This window comes from Lactuca virosa, chromosome 7 (genome assembly GCF_052849685.1).
Source record: "Lactuca virosa cultivar CGN04683 chromosome 7, Lactuca_virosa_CGN04683_v6, whole genome shotgun sequence".
In the NCBI taxonomy this organism is placed as follows: domain Eukaryota; kingdom Viridiplantae; phylum Streptophyta; class Magnoliopsida; order Asterales; family Asteraceae; genus Lactuca; species Lactuca virosa.
The window spans coordinates 185,161,295-185,172,485 of NC_136432.1; positions in this window are offsets into that span (position 1 = coordinate 185,161,295).

Consider the following 11,191-nt stretch of genomic DNA (forward strand, 5'->3'; position numbering starts at 1 on the left):
GGAATGGAAAGGTATGATGAAATGAGTGAAATTCGACTCTATTTATAGGTTTCCCAGGGGCCTTTCATGTTGTGAGACATGTGAGCTCCGTTTTCAACATTCTTTATAGGTTGCCCTGGTGCTGACACGTGGCACAGGACGCAGGTAAAACAGCCAATCTTAAACTTTCGCATACGAGCTCCATTTTTTATGTTCTTTATTTCCACACGTTGGTATTGACAAGATCTACAACTTTCTTTTTGACTCCATTGGCTAATTCCCAACCGATTTTAAATTTAATAGTCTAAGAAGATTACATCGTTAACGACCGTGTAAAATTCATAACTTCTACATACAGACTCTGTTTTCGACTATCTTTTTATCGTTGAACTCCTATTAATGAGATCTTCAATTCTCATTTAGAGCATTTTGGCTAAAAATTGACCGATCTAAAATTCAATTTCTGAGTTGTATACTGCTACGCTGAAACTTCAAAAAATCATAACTTCCTCTTATGAAGTCAGATTTGGAAGTTCTCTATATGCACGCTCTCGGTTTAATGAATATTGTGAATTTAGTTTAGATTACTAAGGCTAAAAGGTAATTTATCAAAAATTCAATTTTTACGTTACGCATAGCCGTGCCGGTTTAATCGCGAAACTTCAACGGGTCGTAACTTCTTCGTTATAAGTCAGATTTCAACGTTCTTTATATGTACGGAATCCTTGTGACATATACTATAACTTTGGTTAAGATTGTTTATCCTAAATAATCTTCTATCAAAAAGTCATTTTTAACGCTTATTATCTCTAAATTGACTAGCCCGAATCTGCGGACGTTACAGTTCGGGGGCCTAGGTCTGATGTACCGTAACAGGTTATGGGTTCGATGTACTGTAACAGGTTATGGGTCTAATCCCAAAAAGATATAATAGCTATAACCAGTACTTAACCTCGTTTATCACTTTGGTTATTCGCTCACGAGTCAGGACTTATTAAAACGTTTTTTTGTAAGGTAATTAAATAGGTTTCAATTAAATAGATATTTATTTTAATTTATTAGGAAATACTAAAAGATAAAAAAAAAATCTAATATTGTATAAGGATACAATATATGTCTTCATCTTAATCCTCTTCTGTATTGATTAAATCCCACATTTTAATTGCATCCCGTAAGGGTCTATTTTATGTACCTCATGCAATTACAACAATATAAAACAAAATTGTATTTAGGATTTAAATGAGTAAATTGTGAAAATTTCGGGATGACTATTATTTGGTAACATCTTTTGTACCATTGTTTTATAAAATCCACCTACTACACTTCAATAAAAGGCGGGGGTTCCTAGAAAATGTCTTGGAAATAGTCTTTTCCTATCGATTTCCGAAGGATTTTATTTCTTCAGAAAAACCATCCTAGGAAAACCTTTCCAAAGGATTTTTCGAGGAACATTCCGAGAATAGTCTTTCGTAGGAAGTATCGATGACTTTCCTACACACGCCTAGGAGGGTTTTTCCGATAATGTTGTCCTTACTGCTAAAACTATTATAGACTTGATTAGTTTTGAAATAAGACTAATAATATATAAGTTTGAAACATAATATATTCATTGTGTTAATTTTATAAATCCTTTTTCACATTCTAAACCTTTGTTGACCTTAGTTACTCTATAATTCGTCTTTATTCAGACATCTCCATGCAAAATTGGTTTTTTTTTCCAATATTGTTGTTACCACTAAAATTATTAATTATTTATGTTCCAATATTGTTGCCGTTATTTAAAAAAATCCATGAACAAAGTCAAGACAATCTTTATTGGTATTCAAAATTCCAATAGGACGAGGATGTGTAACCTGCATAATAGGTTATATGTGATAATGACATCGATGCAAAATATTGAACAAGAAAACATGGGGAATTTTTCCTACGATATGATATGAATAAAATACCATGATACAAATGATTTTGGAAAGTTTAATATGATCATTCAAGTCTAACTATTTTCAAATGTGTTTTTTTAAAAGAACGACCAAGTATACAATCTATGATAAGATGCATACCACATTTGTGTTTTTTTAAGATCAACCAAGTATACAACCATTGAACAATCTATGATCATTTTGCCATAGTAACTGTGTCCTAATTTTCCCAAGTAGCAAGTGCAACATACAAATTTTTATATCAACATAAATAGCCTATAAATTATGTGTTACATGTAGTATTATTTAAATGCTTAAAAACATAGTTAAAATATATGGTTTATGGGGTAAAGGAGCCCAAAACTTGTTTAAATGGTTAGAGTAGTGAAGTAAAGGTTGGAACACCTTAGAATAAGTTAATGCAAGGTGATAGAGTTTGTAAATGTCAAGAAAACAAATTGTAGTGCTCTATGGGCATAGATGAGTAAAATATAGTGCCTAAAAAAAATAATAAAATTGCCTTATTTGAGGAAGAAGTTATAATATATGTTTATTAAAAATTGTAGAAAATTCCCATATGAGCACAGAGGTGAAAATCCAAGAGTAATAATGGAGGGGGACTTCGGGTGAGGCACTCAGGTGTGTTATGGTCAACAGCCCTCTCCGTGAGACTAGCATGATGCCATTGTCGACAGCCCTAGAAGTCGGGTGAGACATTTGTGATACCAAGGTTGACAGCTCGTGGTGGACACGGGTGATACATTCGGTATATGACAGTTACCACATAGAACCAATTTTATTTTTTTGAATTCATATTGAAAAGTATTTTGTATGATTGTATCATTGTTGACTTTTGTATGTGCATATATAATGCGTAGTTTCCACTTAATTCCATATGAACTCACTAAGTTTTTAGCTTATCCTTTTAGTGGTTAACATTTTTTCATAAAATGTTGTTAAAGATAAAGAGAAGCTTTGATAGTTCAGTGATGGTTGTTCAAGTCGATCTTTTGGTGTGTATATATATATAGTTCAATCGAGAACATTTTTTATCGCGAGAACATTTGAGAACAAATGTGGGCTACACAATTTTTTTAATTAATAATATAAAATAATATTCATATAAATCAAAAAATAGTTACAAACAAATAAAAAAATTCACTAACTAACACCACTCACCACCCAACCAACACCACCCACCACCACTACCTACCACCCATCACCACCACCCGCCACCACCACCAACCACCACCCACCACCCATCACTACCCACCACCACCACCCACCCACCCACCACAACTGCCACCCACCATCATCACCATCCAACCACCACCACCCACACCCACCCACCAAAACAACCACCCATCACTATCACCACGACTCGCAACCACCCACCCACCACTACCACCCATCACCACCACCCCGCCTCCACCACCAGCCCCAACCCCACCTACAAAAACCACCACCTGTCACCACCAACCACCACCATCCACCAATCACTACCATCCATCACCACCCGCCTCCACCACCCATCACCACCACCACCAACCCCACCCACCCGCCCACCCACCACCAGCACCACCCGTTACCACCCGCCTACACCACCCATTACCACCACCTGCCACAACAACCCCCACCTACCACCCACTAAGACCACCATCACCATCTCCACTACCCACCTCCATCACCCATCACCACCACCGGTCACCACCAACCCACCCGTCACCCACAAAAACTACCACCCACCACCATTACCACCACCCGCCACCACCACATATGATTATATGTATACATATGATTTATATGGATACGATTCGTTTTGTCTAAATAAATCATATGTGATTAGATACCTGTAATCACATATGATTAAATACACGAGAATAACATAAAAATGTATATTATCCACATAAATCACATGTGATTAGACATATATAATCACATCTAATTATATGTCTTAATCACATCTGATTATATGTCTTAATCACATATGATTTATGTGAACAACATGCATTTTCGCGTTGTTAATTTGTTAGTTGTTCTCTTATAATTAATCACATGTGATTATATGTATGATGTATCTAATCACATATGATTTATATTGACAAAATTCATTTTCACATTTTCTATTCAACAAAAAATTTTATGTTTTTAATCACATGTGATTTATGTGGGCAATATTTATTTTTGCGTCGATTCAATAATTTTCTCATGTATTTAGTCATACATGATTAATGTGGACAAGATTCGTTTTTGTTCACATAAATCATATGTGATTAAATACATATAATCACATGTGATTATACAAAAAAAAAAAAAAAAAAAAAAAAAAAAAAAAAAAAAAAACTAATGAATCGAGAAAGCGAGAATGAATTTTGTCCACATAAATCTTTTGTGATTATATATGTATAATTACATGTGATTATATGTATTTAATCACATATGATTTATGTGGAAAATATTTATTACTCTTTTTCCATTCGATAGTTGGTCTCGTGTATTTAATCACATGTGATTATATGTATTTAATCACATATAATTTATATGGACAATATTCATTTCCACGTTTTCGACTCAATGTTTAGTCTCATGTATTTAATCACATGTGATTATATGTATTTAATCACATATGATTTACGTAGAAAAAAATATATTTTCGCGTTCTTGATTCAATAATTGTTCTCATGTATATAATCACGATGATTAAATGTATCTAATCACATAGGATTTATATGGACAAAATTCACTTTCGAGTTTTAGATTTAATAATTCTTTTCATGTATTTAATCACATGTGATTATAAGTATCTAATCATATGTGATTTATATGGACAAAATTGAATCGATCCTGTCTATATAAATTATATGTGATTAGATACATATAATAACATATTATTAAATATACGAGAACAACTATTGAGTCAAGAACACTAAAATGAATATTGTCCACATAAATCATATATGTTTGTCAACTTTAATCATATGTGATTAGATATATATAACCTCATGTGATTATATGTATCCCATCACATATGATTTATATGAACGATATTCATTTTTGAGTTTTCGTTTCAATATTGTTTCTCATATATTTAATCATATGTAATTATAAGTATTTAATTACATATGATTAACGTGGAAACAGATTTGTTTTAGTGTTCTTGATTCAATAGTTTTTCTCGTGTATATAATTACATGCTACTATATATATATATATATATATATATATATATATATATATATATATATATATATATATATATATATCACATATGATTTATTGAATCAATAACGTGAAAACAAATCTTTTTCACATAAATCATATGTGATTAAACACAAGACCAACTATTGAATTAAAAACGCAAAAATGAATATTGTCCATATAAATCATATGTGATTAAATACATATAATCACATATGATTTATTTGGACAAGATTCATTATTTCTTTCGCAATTCAATAGTTCTACTCATGTACTTAATCACATGTGATTATATGTATCAAATCACATATGATTTATATTAATAGTATTCATTTTCGCATTTTTGATTCAGTATTTTTTCTCATGTATTTAATCATATGTGATTGTATGTATTTAATCACATATGATTAATGTGGAAAAACAAAAATTGTTGAATCGAAAACGCGAAAATGAATCTTGTATACAAAAATTATATGTGACTAAATGTACAAGAACAACTGTTGAACGAGAATGTGAAAACAAATATTCTCCATATAAATCATATATGATTAGATACATATAATCTAATGTAATTAAATACACAAGAACAACAACTGAGTCGAGAACGCAAAAATGAATATTTTCCACATAAATTCTATGTGATTGGATACATATAATCACATGTGATTATATGCATTTAATCAAATATGATATATGTGGACAATATTTATCTTTGTGTTCTCGATTCAATAGTTGTTATCGTGTATGTAATTTATGTGATTATATGTATCTAATCACATATGATTTATATAAACATTATTATTTTTTGTCCATATAAATCATATGTGATTAGATACATATAATCACATGTGATTATATGTATTTAATCACATATGATTACAGTTGATAAAGAACAATAATTGAATTGAGAATGTGATAATGAATCTTATCCACACACACACACACACACACACACACACACATATATATATATATATATATATATATATATGATTGGTTACATATAATCACATATGATTAAATGTATTTAGTCAAATATGATTTACGTAGACAATATTTATTTTTGCGGTTTCGATTGAATAATTGCTTTTGTGTATTTTCACATGTGATTATATATATATATATATATATATATATATATATATATATATATATATATATATATATATATATATATATATATATATATATATATATATAATCACATATTATTTGAGGTGGACAAGATTCATTTTTGTTTTCTCAGTTCAATAGTTGTGCTCATGTACTTAATCACATGTGATTAAACATATAATCACAGGTGATAAAATACATGAGAACAATTATTGAATCGAAAAAGCGAAAATGAATTGTGTGATTAGATTCATATAATCACATGTGATTAGATGTATTTAATCGCATATGATTAATTTGGATAATGATTTGTTTTTGTGTTCTTGGTTCAATATTTGTTATCATGTATATAATCACATGTGATTGTGTGTATCTAATCACATATGATTTATATAGACAATATTCATTTTTTTCCAAATAAAATCATATGTGATTAGAGTCATATAATCACATCTGATTAAATGTATTTAATCGCGTATGATTAAAGTGGAAAAAAACAATTATTGAATCGAGAACACGAAAATGAATCTTAGCCACATAAATCACATGTCATTAGATACACATAACCACATGTTATTATATGTATCTAATCACATATGATTTATGTGGACAATAATCATTTTCATTTTCTCGATTCAATAGTTGTTATCATGTATTTAATCACATGTGATTACACATATCTAATGTAACTCACCTCCTTAATAGGAGAGTTAATGTAACTCACCTCCTTGAACTTGAAAATCATCTAGCATGAACAAGATGGATCATTTTCTTTCCGAGAACCTACACAACAATTATAACATTATTTATCTTGTGCTTTGGTTTACTACTTTTATAAAACTTATGTATATATTTTCTTATTTTCTCTTTGATTGTAGTACGCTTTTGGGGATCTATTTTCTTACCTTTCAACGCATTCTTAAATTTCGATAAAATAATATTGGTAAAATTCCCCCTTTTATCTTTTCATAAATATAAAGATCTTATTCTAATGATTTTTGGTTGATTTTATATTAAATTTACAAGTTAGTAACTTTAGGTTGTCACTTTCTGGACCACTCAACACTCTTGGAATAAATTGTACCAATATACTAAGAATTACATCAGTCCCTTTATATGTGGGAAACTATACATCCATATATAATTATAGGATTTGGAATTTTGGCATTTGGAGTTCTAATGAATTTATTATCATTTTTTGAAGCCAATGCATGAAATATGTGACAGCATGGACCAGCCTGAGAAGATTGCCAATTTTACCCCTCAAGGAGTTGGAATTTCGAAATGTGATTCAAAGTTTGAATAAACTAGACAAACTAAGATTTCCATAAAACTAAGTCTCATGATTTTTAGATGTTCTTATTGACCAGCACGAATTTTAGAAGATGGAGGACAAATTTGGGAAAATTGATCATAATAGCTTTTAAATCACTTTTGGTGTTCTAGTAAGGACTTAATGGTTAAGCCTTAAGTTTATCACTTTTTATATGATTGTTGGTTACTTATTAGGCTATTAATATGTGAAATTCAATTTAACCTATGGGCCTTAATGCTTGGCTTAATGAGGGTTCAAAGTTAAGAATTTTCACATAAAATGCTACTTTTTCATTGATGCATTTCATCGAACACTTGGTGTTCATAAAAAATCTATACAAATATTAACTTTACTAGCTATTGTGATTGTGTGTGTGTGTGTAATTATAGAGATAAGAGTGACCACCTGCAACGTTGATAAACTTTACAAATATCAACTTTACTAGCCGAAAAGTTCACAAATACATTCTGATGTATTATGTGTAGATAATATATTGAGTTATTGATGGGTACCAAGGTCTAAAGTGGAATAAAAGGAAAAGGAGAAGACAGAGATTGCATATTCAGATAGTCAAAGCAATGTCCACTAACACAAAAGGAGGACACGAACTCAACTCAAGATGAAGGGTAAAAGATATAATTCTGATCGGTTAGAAAAGTTGGTAAAATTAGTGACAATTTAGAGATTGATTATAAGTTTGAAGAATAAACAATAAAAGAAGAACCTACCAGATTGAGTTAGCGGTGGAGATTTGATATGATGAAGAAATATGAAGAACAGGAAGCTCCACAGATTCCGCCATTTCTGCTCGAATATCCAGTTTTATTCCGCTCTCTGTTTGCTTAGATTGCTAAATATAAGTCTTTTCCACCTCTATACTGTATATATACAATTGACATTTGATTTTGGTTTTACATCGATTAATTATATACACAACCAGTGAAATCCAAAACATTCTTGTAAAATACCTAAATCGGATTGCGATTCAAATAGAATGTCTCCTATGATGTGAGATTAACTATCAGACACTCGATTTGTCGTTCATCATAAGCTTAATTTCATGAATTTCATGATAAAATCGAGTCTATTTAGGTTGAAAAACACAGGTGTATAGACTTGAAAGAACCCTACCTGGAAACTCTCATCGATCGTGTCTGTAGAGATCAACTCCGGTGTCGATTGGGGGTTGCGGAACAGATAGTTATCTATGAGCTCGACGCCGGTGGGTGAAATCGGAAATCGATTGGTTTGGCAGAGGTTCGGTGACCTCAATGGTTATCTGGTGACCTCAATGGTGGTCCGATGAGAAACGATACGTCTAGATAGAATGGTGGAGTGGGGGTGGGTGGGATATGTTTTTTTTTTAATTATAAAATTGTTCTCAAGTGTTCTCAGTCTCAAAAATGTTCTCATTTGAACATAACTCTCTCTCTCTCTCTCTCTCTCTCTCTCTATATATATATATATATATATATATATATATATATATATATATATATATATTGGGTTTTTTAGCTTGTGGTTATGTATGTCTTTTTCTGGTAGATTATGTTGAAGGAGACTTTGAACTACATCTTCTTGGTTATAAGGTTGAGGTTTTTGTACTTAAATTTGATATCCCGTATTTTGGGGTTTACGAAACGGATTAAGTTAATGTTTTTCGGTAATGATAGTTTGGTAACCATGGTGTTATAAATATGGTTTTGAGTAGTGGTTAGAGTAGTGGTTTAAGTGAACTAGGTATCAATGATGGTATCTAAACTTAAACCTAGACATTGATGTTATATAGTAACTAAGTGAGTACTTATATGGGATATGGACCTTTAGGGGATACCTAGGTTTTGGTAGGCGATTGTGAATAGGATGTGTTCTAATCAACGTTCTAAATAACGTTATGCGGTGATTTGGCGGCAATGTCAAGCTTCAAACTTTTACGAGTCGTGGAGAGTCACGGCGTTTGTAAGGCATGACTTAAGGCGGAAATTTTGTATATAGTTAATAATTCTATATATATTTTCTACTATTATTCATTTATATATATATATATATATATATATATATATATATGTGTGTGTGTGTGTGTGTGTGTATGTGTGTGTGTTTGTGTGTGTGTGTGACTTAAGGCGGAATTTTGTTAAAGCTCGGTGTGGAGTATAAGGTTGTGTTTGGCGCACCACAACCAGCTGATAATCTAGCTTATTTTTCGAGGTTTTTTATATTGTCGTGTTTCTTTTTTTTTTTAAACGGAAAACTATTCTACTCCTAATCTAATCCTAAACACCACCTATGTCTCCTAGTGAGACTTGAACCCATGACTTCTCATTTGAAAAAGGCACTCCTTACCACTAGGCCAAAGGCCTTTGGTTATATTGTCGTGTTTGACAAGCCAAAAAGTAGCTTATAGCTTTTTGGAAAGCTACTTAGACTCATTTTTTATGAGCATTTTAAAAAAAATTCAAATATATCCTTCTTAATTAATTATAGAAAAACATACTCTTAAGTGTCCTTTTATGTAATTTTATATATTTCAGCTAGTTTTACCAAACGTCATTTTTTATCAGCTAGCTTTTCAGTTAACAGCTAGTGCGCCAAACATAGCCTAAGCCCTAGAGCCATGGCGCGCCACGAAGAGCTTTTTAGAACCTTGTTTTAATACTCTTTACTCGTGTAAACCATTCAAAAAAATTGGTGGTGGTGATGTTGTTAGCCACACTCAAACAAAACCTAATGTGGAGAAAACAATATCGATCTGAATTTAAGTGAGGATGAGATGTCATGGTCTCCCCGTGGTGAACGTGAATGAAACAACTCACAGCTTTTGTGCAACAAACCCTTGAACAAAACAAGCAAGACACATGAATGAATAAGGAAAAAAAAGTGATACTTCTAGACCTAAATTTGTATGAGTTTCATTCAAAACCTAATATATTAGTGGTGTTAAACCACACTTTGGACGGTGCAACATCGAACCGACTAATCATATATGTTTATGTTGTGGCGAGGTGGGCGTTGTTCGTACTAGTTTCCCAAGAAAGGATTGTGCTTATTATTTATGTGGAGTCTTGGGTCATCGACAAGGCGAAAACTTGAGTGCCCACATATTAAATGTGATAAAAACAAAGCGCCCGTACAAAGACCGGTGGTGGGTAGTACCTTGAATCAAAAGGAGGTGGTACCCAAGGGATGTGCTCGAGCTTTTTAGATTACCGTTAAGGAGGCCTAAAATGAGTCGAACATCGTGACTAGTATTTTCTTTGTGAATTCTTGACCTACGTGTATTTTATTTGATTCTAGAGCAACCAACTCTTTTATATTGCATCATTATGTTCGCTTCTTGGAATTCATGCATTTTATGCTTCCAAAATGGTTTATTATTGATACGGTTAATGGTGTTGCATTGGTATCTGATAGAGTATATATATATTGCATTCTAGTATTGGATGATCATGACTTTTCAGTAGATTTGATACCTATTGATATACCCGACTTTGATATGGTGATTGGGATGGATTGGTTAGTAAAGAATCGTGCATATATCATTTGTTCTGATGATTCAGGTACCCGTTGAGAATGCAGACTACTTGTGCATGTACGGGGAAAGACATATCGGCGACCTGAAGGTAATATCAATGCTTAAAGCACAATGTTATATTAATAAGGGTTGGTT